At 37.7% G+C, this 14393-nt stretch overlaps 14 non-coding genes across 14 annotated transcripts; all 14 read left to right on the top strand.

Moving 5' to 3' along the window:
• Positions 1-951: 951 nt before the first annotated feature.
• On the top strand, positions 952-1024 carry TRNAM-CAU (transfer RNA methionine (anticodon CAU)). The gene has a single exon. It is a non-coding gene; the product is annotated as a tRNA-Met (tRNA).
• A 1172-nt stretch (positions 1025-2196) lies between these two features.
• Positions 2197-2269, top strand: TRNAM-CAU (transfer RNA methionine (anticodon CAU)). Its single transcript has one exon. It is a non-coding gene; the product is annotated as a tRNA-Met (tRNA).
• A 1176-nt stretch (positions 2270-3445) lies between these two features.
• Positions 3446-3518, top strand: TRNAM-CAU (transfer RNA methionine (anticodon CAU)). The gene has a single exon. It is a non-coding gene; the product is annotated as a tRNA-Met (tRNA).
• Positions 3519-3989: 471 nt separating this feature from the next.
• TRNAM-CAU (transfer RNA methionine (anticodon CAU)) lies at positions 3990-4062 on the top strand. The gene has a single exon. It is a non-coding gene; the product is annotated as a tRNA-Met (tRNA).
• A 669-nt stretch (positions 4063-4731) lies between these two features.
• TRNAM-CAU (transfer RNA methionine (anticodon CAU)) lies at positions 4732-4804 on the top strand. Its single transcript has one exon. It is a non-coding gene; the product is annotated as a tRNA-Met (tRNA).
• A 474-nt stretch (positions 4805-5278) lies between these two features.
• TRNAM-CAU (transfer RNA methionine (anticodon CAU)) lies at positions 5279-5351 on the top strand. Its single transcript has one exon. It is a non-coding gene; the product is annotated as a tRNA-Met (tRNA).
• A 1092-nt stretch (positions 5352-6443) lies between these two features.
• On the top strand, positions 6444-6516 carry TRNAM-CAU (transfer RNA methionine (anticodon CAU)). Its single transcript has one exon. It is a non-coding gene; the product is annotated as a tRNA-Met (tRNA).
• Positions 6517-7688: 1172 nt separating this feature from the next.
• Positions 7689-7761, top strand: TRNAM-CAU (transfer RNA methionine (anticodon CAU)). Its single transcript has one exon. It is a non-coding gene; the product is annotated as a tRNA-Met (tRNA).
• A 1176-nt stretch (positions 7762-8937) lies between these two features.
• TRNAM-CAU (transfer RNA methionine (anticodon CAU)) lies at positions 8938-9010 on the top strand. The gene has a single exon. It is a non-coding gene; the product is annotated as a tRNA-Met (tRNA).
• Positions 9011-9795: 785 nt separating this feature from the next.
• TRNAM-CAU (transfer RNA methionine (anticodon CAU)) lies at positions 9796-9868 on the top strand. The gene has a single exon. It is a non-coding gene; the product is annotated as a tRNA-Met (tRNA).
• A 962-nt stretch (positions 9869-10830) lies between these two features.
• TRNAM-CAU (transfer RNA methionine (anticodon CAU)) lies at positions 10831-10903 on the top strand. Its single transcript has one exon. It is a non-coding gene; the product is annotated as a tRNA-Met (tRNA).
• A 691-nt stretch (positions 10904-11594) lies between these two features.
• Positions 11595-11667, top strand: TRNAM-CAU (transfer RNA methionine (anticodon CAU)). Its single transcript has one exon. It is a non-coding gene; the product is annotated as a tRNA-Met (tRNA).
• An 858-nt stretch (positions 11668-12525) lies between these two features.
• On the top strand, positions 12526-12598 carry TRNAM-CAU (transfer RNA methionine (anticodon CAU)). Its single transcript has one exon. It is a non-coding gene; the product is annotated as a tRNA-Met (tRNA).
• Positions 12599-13013: 415 nt separating this feature from the next.
• TRNAM-CAU (transfer RNA methionine (anticodon CAU)) lies at positions 13014-13086 on the top strand. Its single transcript has one exon. It is a non-coding gene; the product is annotated as a tRNA-Met (tRNA).
• The last annotated feature ends 1307 nt before the right edge of the window (positions 13087-14393 follow it).

The raw sequence follows: 14393 nt of genomic DNA on the forward strand, positions 1-14393 counted from the left end.
TCCAATTTAATTCCAATATTTGAGATATCCCAATTAGAATAAAACTGATTAAACATCAGCCTCATTAGAGCAGTAGGTAGTGCCTTAGTTTCAACGTCATTAGCACAGTGTGGCGCGTCAGTCTCACGATCTGAATGTTGTGAGTTTGATCCTCACATGGGGCAAAGTAATTTTTTTTCTTGGCATAAAATGTACATTTAGATATAAAATCAAACTCCAAATTATGCGTTAGGAATTGATCCGCTTTTTATGCATAAAATACGTGTCATTAACTACATATCCTTTTATTGTTGTTCCTTTTTATACCTTCCAATTGAATCCCAATATTTGAGATATCCCAATTAGAATAGAACTGATCTCACATCAGCCTCATTAGAGCAGTAGGTAGTGCCTTAGTTTCATAATCTGATGGTGGTTAGTTTGATCCTCACATGAGGAAAACGTATTTTGTTTGCATTCCGACCGCAGGTATTTGTGGTCAATGCAAACATGACTCCTTGTAAAAAGAATTGTCAGTTTTGTTGCCAGATAAAAGGGTAAAAAAAACAATAATCAAACGTATTTTATTCTTGGCATAATATATACATTTATATAATAACAACTTCAAATTGTGCGTGTGGAATTGATCCTTTTTTTGTTCATAACATACGTTTCATCAAATACTTATCCTCTGAAACAGGTCGGAGCAACAGTTCCACACTGCCCACCAGAGATCATTTGTCTGTCTGTCTGTCGTGCATAGCCATGCCCTCGATTTGTATTTCATAGAGCGCTTCGGGCGGGGTCAGCACCAAGTGACGCGCAGCATGACACAGATCGCACGAATGCGCTGTCCAACCAAGTTCCTACCTGCCCACTCCGAAGGCACGTGTTTGTTGTGCCTCTTCATATCTTCCAATTGAATGCCAATATTTGAGATATTCCAATTGGAACAAAACTCATAAAATATCAGCCTCATTAGCGCAGTAGGTAGCGCGTCAGTCTCATAATCTGAAGGTCGTGAGTTCGATCCTCACATGGGGCAAAGTGTTTTTTTCTTTGTGTAAAATGTACATTTAGATATCAATTCCAACTTCAAATTATGCGTTAGGAATTGATCCGCTTTTTATGCATAAAATACGTGTCATTAACTACATATCCTTTTATTGTTGTTCCTTTTTATACCTTCCAATTGAATCCCAATATTTGAGATATCCCAATTAGAATAGAACTGATCTCACATCAGCCTCATTAGAGCAGTAGGTAGTGCCTTAGTTTCATAATCTGATGGTGGTTAGTTTGATCCTCACATGAGGAAAACGTATTTTGTTTGCATTCCGACCGCAGGTATTTGTGGTCAATGCAAACATGACTCCTTGTAAAAAGAATTGTTAGTTTTGTTGCCAGATAAAAGGGTAAAAAAAACAATAATCAAACGTATTTTATTCTTGGCATAATATATACATTTATATATTAACAACTTCAAATTGTGCGTGTGGAATTGATCCGCTTTTTATGCATAAAATATGTGTCATTAACTACATATCCTTTCATTGTTGTTCCTTTTTATACCTTCCAATTGAATCCCAATATTTGAGATATCCCAATTAGAATAGAACTGATCTCACATCAGCCTCATTAGAGCAGTAGGTAGTGCCTTAGTTTCATAATCTGATGGTGGTTAGTTTGATCCTCACATGAGGAAAACGTATTTTGTTTGCATTCCGACCGCAGGTATTTGTGGTCAATGCAAACATGACTCCTTGTAAAAAGAATTGTCAGTTTTGTTGCCAGATAAAAGGGTAAAAAAAACAATAATCAAACGTATTTTATTCTTGGCATAATATATACATTTATATAATAACAACTTCAAATTGTGCGTGTGGAATTGATCCTTTTTTTGTTCATAACATACGTTTCATCAAATACTTATCCTCTGAAACAGGTCGGAGCAACAGTTCCACACTGCCCACCAGGGATCATTTGTCTGTCTGTCTGTCGTGCATAGCCATGCCCTCGATTTGTATTTCATAGAGCGCTTCGGGCGGGGTCAGCACCAAGTGACGCGCAGCATGACACAGATCGCACGAATGCGCTGTCCAACCAAGTTCCTACCTGCCCACTCCGAAGGCACGTGTTTGTTGTGCCTCTTCATATCTTCCAATTGAATGCCAATATTTGAGATATTCCAATTGGAACAAAACTCATAAAATATCAGCCTCATTAGCGCAGTAGGTAGCGCGTCAGTCTCATAATCTGAAGGTCGTGAGTTCGATCCTCACATGGGGCAAAGTGTTTTTTTCTTTGTGTAAAATGTACATTTAGATATCAATTCCAACTTCAAATTATGCGTTAGGAATTGATCCGCTTTTTATGCATAAAATACGTGTCATTAACTACATATCCTTTTATTGTTGTTCCTTTTTATACCTTCCAATTGAATCCCAATATTTGAGATATCCCAATTAGAATAGAACTGATCTCACATCAGCCTCATTAGAGCAGTAGGTAGTGCCTTAGTTTCATAATCTGATGGTGGTTAGTTTGATCCTCACATGAGGAAAACGTATTTTGTTTGCATTCCGACCGCAGGTATTTGTGGTCAATGCAAACATGACTCCTTGTAAAAAGAATTGTTAGTTTTGTTGCCAGATAAAAGGGTAAAAAAAACAATAATCAAACGTATTTTATTCTTGGCATAATATATACATTTATATATTAACAACTTCAAATTGTGCGTGTGGAATTGATCCGCTTTTTATGCATAAAATATGTGTCATTAACTACATATCCTTTCATTGTTGTTCCTTTTTATACCTTCCATTTGGATCCCAATAGTTGAGATATCCCAATTAGAATAAAACTGATCTAACATCAGCCTCATTAGAGCAGTAGGTAGTGCCTTAGTTTCATAATCTGATGGTGATTAGTTTGATCCTCACATGAGGAAAACGTATGTTGTTTGCATTCCGACCGCAGGTATTTGTGGTCAATGCAAACATGACTCCTTGTAAAAAGAATAGTCAGTTTTGTTGCCAGATAAAAGGGTAAAAAAACCAATAATCAAACGTATTTTATTATTGGCATAATATATACATTTATATAATAACAACTTCAAATTGTGCGTGTGGAATTGATCCTTTTTTTGTTCATAACATACGTTTCATCAAATACTTATCCTCTGAAACAGGTCGGAACAACAGTTCCACACTGCCCACCAGGGATCATTTGTCTGTCTGTCTGTCTGTCGTGCATAGCCATGCCCTCGATTTGTATTTCATAGAGCGCTTCGGGCGGGGTCAGCACCAAGTGACGCGCAGCATGACACAGATCGCACGAATGCGCTGTCCAACCAAGTTCCTACCTGCCCACTCCGAAGGCACGTGTTTGTTGTGCCTCTTCATATCTTTCAATTGAATGCCAATATTTGAGATATTCCAATTAGAACAAAACTAATAACATATCAGCCTCATTAGCGAAGTAGGTAGCGCGTCAGTCTCATAATCTGAAGGTCGTGAGTTCGATGCTCACATGGGGCAAAGTGTTATTTTCTTTACATAAAATGTACATTCAGATATTAATTCCAACTTCAAATGATGCGTTAGTAATTGATCCGCTTTTTATGCATAAAATACGTGTCATTAACTACATATCCTCTTATTGTTGTGCATCTTTATACCTTCCAATTGATTCCCAATATGTGAGATTTTCCAATTAGAATAAAACTGATCTCACATCAGCCTCATTCGAGCATTAGGTAGTGCCTTAGTTTCATAATCTGAATGTCGTTAGTTCGATCCTCACATGAGGCAAACGTATGTTATTCTTGGCATAATATATACATTTACATAATAGCAACTTCAAATTATGCGTGTGGAATTTATCCGATTTTTGTGCATTATATACGTTTCATCAAATACTTATCTTCTTATTGTTGTGCCTCTTTATACCTTCCAATTGAATCCCAATATTTGAGATATTCCATTTAGGACAAAACTTCACTAACATCAGCCTCATTAGCGCAGTAGGTAGCGCGTCAGTCTCATAATCTGAAGTTCGTGAGTTCGATCCTCACATGGGGCAAGGTGTAATTTTCTTTATATAAAATGTACATTTAGATATTAATTCCAACTTCAAATGATGCGTTAGGAATTGATCCGCTTTTTATGCATAAAATACGTGTCATTAACTACATATCCTCTTATTGTTGTGCATCTTTATACCTTCCATTTGGATCCCAATAGTTGAGATATCCCAATTAGAATAAAACTGATCTAACATCAGCCTCATTAGAGCAGTAGGTAGTTGCTTAAATTCGTAATCTGAATGTCATTAGTTCGATCCTCACATGAGGCAAACGTATTTTATTCTTGGCAAAATATATACATTGATATAATACCAACTTCAAATTGTGCGTGTGGAATTGATCCGATTTTTGGACATAACATACGTTTCATCAAATACTTATCCTCTGAAACAGGTCGGAACAAGAGTTCCACACTGCCCACCAAGGATCATTTGTCTGTCTGTCTGTCGTGCATAGCCATGCCCTCGATTTGTATTTGAAAGAGCGCTTCGGGTGGGCTCAGCACCAAGTGACGCGCCACATGACACGGATCGCACGAATGCGCTGTCCAACCAAGTTCCTACCTGCCCACTCCGAAGGCACGTGTTTGTTGTGCCTCTTTATATCTTCCAATTGAATCCCAATATTTGAGATATTCCATTTAGGACAAAACTTCACTAACATCAGCCTCATTAGCGCAGTAGGTAGCGCGTCAGTCTCATAATCTAAAGGTCGCGAGTTCGATCCTCACATGGGGCAAAGTGTTATTTTCTTTATATAAAATGTACATTTAGACATTAATTCCAACTTCAAATGATGCGTTAGGAATTGATGCGCTTATTCTGCATAACATACGTTTTCTCAACTACTTATCCTCTTATTGTTGTGCCTATTTATACCTTCCAATTGAATCCCAAAATTTGAGATATCCCAATTAGAACAAAATTGATAAAATATCAGCCACATAAGCACAGAAGGTGGCGCGTCAGTCTCATTATCTTAAGGTCCTAAGTTCGATCGTCACATAGAGAAAAGTTTTTTTATTCTTGGCATAAAATTTACATTTAGAAAAGAATTCCAACTTCAAATGATGCGTCAGGAATTTATCCGCTTTTTGTGCATAACATACGTGTCATCAACTACAGATCCTCTTTTTGTTGTGCCTCTATATGCCTTCCAATTGAATGCCAATACTTGAGATATTCCAATTTGAACAAAACTAATAAAATATCAGCCTCATTAGCGCAGTAGGTAGCGCGACAGTCTCATAATCTGAAGGTCGTGAGTTCGATCCTCACATGGGGCAAAAAATTGTTTTCTTGGCATAAAATGTAAATTTAGATATAAAATCCAACTTCAAATTATGCGTTCGGAATTGATCCGTTTTTGTGCATAAAATACGTGTCATCAACAACCTACCTTCTTATTGTTGTGCCTCTTTGTACCTTCCAATTTAATTCCAATATTTGAGATATCCCAATTAGAATAAAACTGATATAACATCAGCCTCATTAGAGCAGTAGGTAGTGCCTTAGTTTCAACGTCATTAGCACAGTGTGGCGCGTCAGTCTCACGATCTGAATGTTGTGAGTTTGATCCTCACATGGGGCAAAGTAATTTTTTTTCTTGGCATAAAATGTACATTTAGATATAAAATCCAACTCCAAATTATGCGTTAGGAATTGATCCGCTTTTTATGCATAAAAGACGTGTCATTAACTACATATCCTTTTATTGTTGTTCCTTTTTATACCTTCCAATTGAATCCCAATATTTGAGATATCCCAATTAGAATAGAACTGATCTCACATCAGCCTCATTAGAGCAGTAGGTAGTGCCTTAGTTTCATAATCTGATGGTGGTTAGTTTGATCCTCACATGAGGAAAACGTATTTTGTTTGCATTCCGACCGCAGGTATTTGTGGTCAATGCAAACATGACTCCTTGTAAAAAGAATTGTCAGTTTTGTTGCCAGATAAAAGGGTAAAAAAAACAATAATCAAACGTATTTTATTCTTGGCATAATATATACATTTATATAATAACAACTTCAAATTGTGCGTGTGGAATTGATCCTTTTTTTGTTCATAACATACGTTTCATCAAATACTTATCCTCTGAAACAGGTCGGAGCAACAGTTCCACACTGCCCACCAGGGATCATTTGTCTGTCTGTCTGTCGTGCATAGCCATGCCCTCGATTTGTATTTCATAGAGCGCTTCGGGCGGGGTCAGCACCAAGTGACGCGCAGCATGACACAGATCGCACGAATGCGCTGTCCAACCAAGTTCCTACCTGCCCACTCCGAAGGCACGTGTTTGTTGTGCCTCTTCATATCTTCCAATTGAATGCCAATATTTGAGATATTCCAATTAGAATAGAACTGATCTCACATCAGCCTCATTAGAGCAGTAGGTAGCGCGTCAGTCTCATAATCTGAAGGTCGTGAGTTCGATCCTCACATGGGGCAAAGTGTTTTTTTCTTTGTGTAAAATGTACATTTAGATATCAATTCCAACTTCAAATTATGCGTTAGGAATTGATCCGCTTTTTATGCATAAAATACGTGTCATTAACTACATATCCTTTTATTGTTGTTCCTTTTTATACCTTCCAATTGAATCCCAATATTTGAGATATCCCAATTAGAATAGAACTGATCTCACATCAGCCTCATTAGAGCAGTAGGTAGTGCCTTAGTTTCATAATCTGATGGTGGTTAGTTTGATCCTCACATGAGGAAAACGTATTTTGTTTGCATTCCGACCGCAGGTATTTGTGGTCAATGCAAACATGACTCCTTGTAAAAAGAATTGTTAGTTTTGTTGCCAGATAAAAGGGTAAAAAAAACAATAATCAAACGTATTTTATTCTTGGCATAATATATACATTTATATATTAACAACTTCAAATTGTGCGTGTGGAATTGATCCGCTTTTTATGCATAAAATATGTGTCATTAACTACATATCCTTTCATTGTTGTTCCTTTTTATACCTTCCAATTGAATCCCAATATTTGAGATATCCCAATTAGAATAGAACTGATCTCACATCAGCCTCATTAGAGCAGTAGGTAGTGCCTTAGTTTCATAATCTGATGGTGGTTAGTTTGATCCTCACATGAGGAAAACGTATTTTGTTTGCATTCCGACCGCAGGTATTTGTGGTCAATGCAAACATGACTCCTTGTAAAAAGAATTGTCAGTTTTGTTGCCAGATAAAAGGGTAAAAAAAACAATAATCAAACGTATTTTATTCTTGGCATAATATATACATTTATATAATAACAACTTCAAATTGTGCGTGTGGAATTGATCCTTTTTTTGTTCATAACATACGTTTCATCAAATACTTATCCTCTGAAACAGGTCGGAGCAACAGTTCCACACTGCCCACCAGGGATCATTTGTCTGTCTGTCTGTCGTGCATAGCCATGCCCTCGATTTGTATTTCATAGAGCGCTTCGGGCGGGGTCAGCACCAAGTGACGCGCAGCATGACACAGATCGCACGAATGCGCTGTCCAACCAAGTTCCTACCTGCCCACTCCGAAGGCACGTGTTTGTTGTGCCTCTTCATATCTTCCAATTGAATGCCAATATTTGAGATATTCCAATTGGAACAAACCTCATAAAATATCAGCCTCATTAGCGCAGTAGGTAGCGCGTCAGTCTCATAATCTGAAGGTCGTGAGTTCGATCCTCACATGGGGCAAAGTGTTTTTTTCTTTGTGTAAAATGTACATTTAGATATCAATTCCAACTTCAAATTATGCGTTAGGAATTGATCCGCTTTTTATGCATAAAATACGTGTCATTAACTACATATCCTTTTATTGTTGTTCCTTTTTATACCTTCCAATTGAATCCCAATATTTGAGATATCCCAATTAGAATAGAACTGATCTCACATCAGCCTCATTAGAGCAGTAGGTAGTGCCTTAGTTTCATAATCTGATGGTGGTTAGTTTGATCCTCACATGAGGAAAACGTATTTTGTTTGCATTCCGACCGCAGGTATTTGTGGTCAATGCAAACATGACTCCTTGTAAAAAGAATTGTTAGTTTTGTTGCCAGATAAAAGGGTAAAAAAAACAATAATCAAACGTATTTTATTCTTGGCATAATATATACATTTATATATTAACAACTTCAAATTGTGCGTGTGGAATTGATCCGCTTTTTATGCATAAAATATGTGTCATTAACTACATATCCTTTCATTGTTGTTCCTTTTTATACCTTCCAATTGAATCCCAATATTTGAGATATCCCAATTAGAATAGAACTGATCTCACATCAGCCTCATTAGAGCAGTAGGTAGTGCCTTAGTTTCATAATCTGATGGTGATTAGTTTGATCCTCACATGAGGAAAACGTATGTTGTTTGCATTCCGACCGCAGGTATTTGTGGTCAATGCAAACATGACTCCTTGTAAAAAGAATAGTCAGTTTTGTTGCCAGATAAAAGGGTAAAAAAACCAATAATCAAACGTATTTTATTATTGGCATAATATATACATTTATATAATAACAACTTCAAATTGTGCGTGTGGAATTGATCCTTTTTTTGTTCATAACATACGTTTCATCAAATACTTATCCTCTGAAACAGGTCGGAACAACAGTTCCACACTGCCCACCAGGGATCATTTGTCTGTCTGTCTGTCTGTCGTGCATAGCCATGCCCTCGATTTGTATTTCATAGAGCGCTTCGGGCGGGGTCAGCACCAAGTGACGCGCAGCATGACACAGATCGCACGAATGCGCTGTCCAACCAAGTTCCTACCTGCCCACTCCGAAGGCACGTGTTTGTTGTGCCTCTTCATATCTTCCAATTGAATGCCAATATTTGAGATTTTCCAATTGGAACAAAACTCATAAAATATCAGCCTCATTAGCGCAGTAGGTAGCGCGTCAGTCTCATAATCTGAAGGTCGTGAGTTCGGTCCTCACATGGGGCAAAGTGTTTTTTTCTTTGTGTAAAATGTACATTTAGATATTAATTCCAACTTCAAATTATGCGTTAGAAATTGATCCGCTTTTTATGCATAAAATACGTGTCATTAACTACATATCCTTTTATTGTTGTTCCTTTTTATACCTTCCAATTGAATCCCAATATTTGAGATATCCCAATTAGAATAGAACTGATCTCACATCAGCCTCATTAGAGCAGTAGGTAGTGCCTTAGTTTCATAATCTGATGGTGGTTAGTTTGATCCTCACATGAGGAAAACGTATTTTGTTTGCATTCCGACCGCAGGTATTTGTGGTCAATGCAAACATGACTCCTTGTAAAAAGAATTGTTAGTTTTGTTGCCAGATAAAAGGGTAAAAAAAACAATAATCAAACGTATTTTATTCTTGGCATAATATATACATTTATATATTAACAACTTCAAATTGTGCGTGTGGAATTGATTCGATTTTTGTTCATAACATACGTTTCATCAAATACTTATCCTCTGAAACAGGTCGGAACAACAGTTCCACACTGCCCACCAGGGATCATTTGTCTGTCTGTCTGTCGTGCATAGCCATGGCCTCGATTTGTATTTCATAGAGCGCTTCAGGCGGGCTCAGCACCAAGTGACGCGCAGCATGACACAGATCGCACGAATGCGCTGTCCAACCAAGTTCCTACCTGCCCACTCCGAAGGCACGTGTTTGTTGTGCATCTTTATACCTTCCAATTGAATGCCAATATTTGAGATATTACAATTAGAACAAAACTAATCAAATATCACCCTCATTAGCGCAGTAGGTAGCGCGTCAGTCTCATAATCTGAAGGTCGTGAGTTCGTTCCTCACATGGGGCAACGTATTTTTTTCTTGGCATAAAATGTACAGGTAGATATTAATTCCAACTTCAAATTATGCGTAAGGAATTGATCTGCTTTTTGTGCATTAAATACGTGTCATCAACTACCTATCCTCGTATTGTTGTGCCTCTTTATACCTTCCACTTGAATCCCAATATTTGAGATATACCAATAAGAATAAAACTGACCGAACATCAGCCTCATTAGAGCAGTCGGTAGTGCCATAGTTTCAGCGTCATGAGCACAGTTTGGCGCGTCAATCTCATGATCTGAATGTCGTGAAGTTCGATCCTCACATGGGGTCAAAGGTATTCTAGATTTGAAGCTTTCGTGACTGCAAGGATTCATATTCTTAGGTTTTTTCGGTAAAGTCACGTAGGTAAAACATTAAAATTAATAAAAGTAAAATAAAATAAAAATCACGACGTTTTGGAGGCAACACAAGCTTCCGTCTTCAGGTGGAACCGTCACAGCCACGACAGCTGTATCAAGTAAATGAGAGATTGCAGGAGCTACCACTCCGTTTATAAAATGGTTGGAGAGGGGGGAAGGGCCAAGTACAGCACACTTTTTATTATTCATATAGTAAGGTGAGGCTCTCATTTACTTGATACAGCTGTCGTGGCTGTGACGGTTCCACCTGAAGACGGAAGCTTGTGTTGCCTCCGAAACGTCGTGATTTTTATTTTATTTTACTTTTATTAATTTTAATGTTTTACCTACGTGACTTTACCGAAAAAACCTAAGAATAAGGGTCAAAGGTAGCTTATTTTTGGCATACAATTAACATTTAGATAATATTTCCTAATTAAAATGATGAGTGTGGAATTGATTCGCTTTTTTGCATAACATACGTTTCATCAATTACGTATCCTCTTATTGTTGTGCCTCTTTATACCTTCAAATTGATATCCCAATATTTGAGATACTCCAATTTGAATAAAAATAATAAAATATCAGCCTTATTAGCGCAGTAGGTAGCGCGTCAGTCTCATAATCTGAAGGTCGTGAGTTTAATCCTCACATGGGGCAAAGTATTGTTTTCTTGGCATAAAATGTACATTTAGTTATTAATTCCAAATTCAAATGATGCGTTAGGAATTGATCCGCTTTTTGTGCATAGCATACGTTTCATCAAATACTTTTCATTTTATACAGGTCGGAACAACAGTTCCACACTGCCCACCAGGGAATATTTGTCTGTCAGTGTTGTCGTGCATAGCCACGCCCTCGATTTGTAATTTATAGAGTACTTCGGCCGGGCTCAGCACCACGTGACGCGCCGCCCTACGCAGCTTGCGCCGCGTGACACGGATCGCACGAATGCGCTGTCCAACCAAGTTCCGACCAGCCCACTCTGAAGGAACGTGTTTGTTGTGCCTCTTTATACCTTCCAATTGAATGCCAATATATGAGACATTCCAATTAGAACAAAGCTAGAAACAATCAGCCTCTTTAGCGCAGTAGGTAGTGCGTCAGTTTCATCATCAGAGGGTCGTGAGTTCGATCCTCGCATGGGACAAATTATTGTTTTCTTGGCATAAAATGTACATTTAGATATTAATTCCCACTTCAAATGATGCGTGTGGAATTGATCCGCTTTTTGTGCATAACATACGTTTCATCAATAAGTTATCCTCTTATTGTTGTGCCTCTTTGTAACTTCCAATTGATTACCAATATTTGAGATACTCCAATTAGAATAAAAAATTATAAAATATCAGCCTCATTAGCGCAGTAGGTAGCGCGTCAGTCTCATAATCTGAAGGTCGTGAGTTCGATCCTCATATGGGGCAAAGTATTTTTTTCTTGGCATAAAATGTACATTAAGATATGAATTCCAATTTGAAACTATTTGTTAAGAATTGATCCGCTATTTATGCATAAAATACGTGTCATCAACTACCTATCCTCTTATTGTTGTGCCTCTTTATTCCTTCAAATTGAATCCCAATATTTGAGATATCCTAATTAGAATAAAACTGATCTAACATCAGTCTCATTAGAGCAGTAGGAATTGTCTTAGCTTAATAATCGGAAGGTTGTTAGTTCGATCCTCACATGAGGCAAATGTATTTTGTTTGCATTCTGACCGCAGGTATTGTGGTCAATGCAAACATGACTCCTTGTAAAAAAATATGTCAGTTTTGTCACCAGATGAAAGAGTAAAAAAATAAAAACTATCAAAGTATTTTTTTCTTGGCATAATATATATTCATATAATACCAACTTCAAATTATGCGTGTGGAATTGATCCGCTTTTTGTGCATTACATACGTTTCATAAAATACTATCCTCTTATTGTTGTTCCTCTGTATACATTCCAATTGAATGCCCATATTTAAGATGTTCCAATCAGAACAAAGCTAATAAGATATCAGCCTCATTAGCGAAGTCGGTAGCGCGTCAGTCTCATAATCTGAATGTCGTGAAGTTCGATCCTCATATAGCGTCAAAGTTAGCTTATTTTTGGCATTAAATTAACATTTAGATAATTCCAAATTCAAATGATGCGTGTGGAATTGATCCGCTTTTTGTGCATAACATACGTTTCATCAATAACTTATCCTCTTATTGTTGTGCCTCTTTATAACTTCCAATTGATTACCAATATTTGAGATACTCCAATTAGAATAAAAAATTATAAAATATCAGCCTCATTAGCGCAGTAGGTAGTGCGTCAGTCTCATAATCTGAAGGTCGTGAGTTCGATCCTCACATGAGTCAAAATTAGCTTATTTTTGGCATAAAATTAACATTTCGATAATTCCAAATTCAAATGATGCGTGTGGAATTGATCCGCTTTTTGTGCATAACATACGTTTAATCAAATACTTATCCTCTTATACAGGTAGGAACAACAGTTCCACACTGCCCACCAGGGATTATTTGTCTGGCTGTCTGTCGTGCACAGCTACGCCCTCGATTTGTAATTCATAGAGTGCTTCGGGCTGGCTCAGCACCACGTGACGCACAGCCCCACGCAGCTTGTGCCGCGTGACTCGGATCGCATGAATGCGCTGTCCAACCAAGTTCCTACCAGCCCACTCCGAAGGAACGTGTTTGTTGCGCCTCTTTATACCTTCCAATTGAATGCCAATATTTGAGATATTCCAATTTACAACAAAACCAATAAAAATCAGCCTCATTAGCGCAGTAGGTAGCGCGTCAGTCTCATAATCTGAAGGTCGTGAGTTTGATCCTCACATGGGGCAAAGTATTTTTTTCTTGGCATAAAATGTACATTTAGATATGAATTCCAACTTGAAACTATGTGTTAAGAATTGATCCGCTATTTATGCATAAAATACGTGTCATCAACTACCTATCCTCTTATTGTTGTGCCTCTATACCTTCCAATTGAATCCCAATATTTGAGATATCGAAATTTGAACAAAACTGATCAAACATCAGCCTCATTAGAGCAGTCGGTAGTGCCATAGTTTCAGCGTCATGAGCACAGTTTGGCGCGTCAATCTCATGATCTGAATGTCGTGAAATTCGATCCTCACATGGGGTCAAAGGTAGCTTATTTTTGGCATACAATTAACATTTAGATAATATTTCCTAATTTAAATGATGAGTGTGGAATTTATCCGCTTTTTTGCATAACTTATCCTATTATTGTTGTGCCTCTTTATACCTTCCAATTGATATCCCAATATTTGAGATACTCCAATTTGAATAAAAATAATAAAATATCAGCCTCATTAGCGCAGTAGGTAGCACGTCAGTCTCATAATCTGAAGGTTCGTGAGTTCGATCCTCACATTTCGCAAAGCTAGCTTATTTTTGGCATAAAATTAACATTTCGATCATTCCAAATTCAAATGATGCGTTAGGAATGTATCCGCTTTTTGTGCATAACATACGTTTAATCAAATAATTATCATTTTCTGCCAGCAACTGGCACTACGCGCTCGAGTGGCACACTTCACCTGCCCTGCTGGTAGACCTGGGCTACTACACCCACGATCCCGCTCTCTACCAGTAAACAGTGCTACACGCCCGAGTGACCCATTCTATGTCACTATATCATCTGTAGTTTGATATTGTCTGTTTTGAATGTCATAGCTCCTTGTAGACATATGTGTATTAATTGTATTCTGAGAGTTGAGGAGAACCATGAGGGGCATACTAATTACCATTCAAATTAGAAGTTTGAGAACAGGTTAATGGCAGAGGAGGTAACCATTGCTTGGGCAAGGAGTGAACCAGAATATTTTCTGAGAGATATTCACGGGTCGGGTCTGGCATCAGCCATCTCCAATGAACAGAGCAGAACACGATGCGAAAGGGAGGACCCATGGCAAAACACCATAAACCCGCTGCCCACCTGAGCACAAATACAGAGCAAAGAGACAATAATGTAATTTGCCGTTTCAACGATTTTCTGGATTAACAAACCATAATGTCTGGAAACTTTTAACGTTCAAAATGACCGAATATGAATAATCTTAAACTTCGGGGTACTATATGGTAATCCAATGATATAATATATATCGTCACATGATAATATAGC

The sequence above is a fragment of the Lampetra planeri genome, chromosome 3 (genome assembly GCF_965212315.1).
Source record: "Lampetra planeri chromosome 3, kcLamPlan1.2.h2, whole genome shotgun sequence".
Classification (NCBI taxonomy): Eukaryota; Metazoa; Chordata; class Hyperoartia; order Petromyzontiformes; family Petromyzontidae; genus Lampetra; species Lampetra planeri.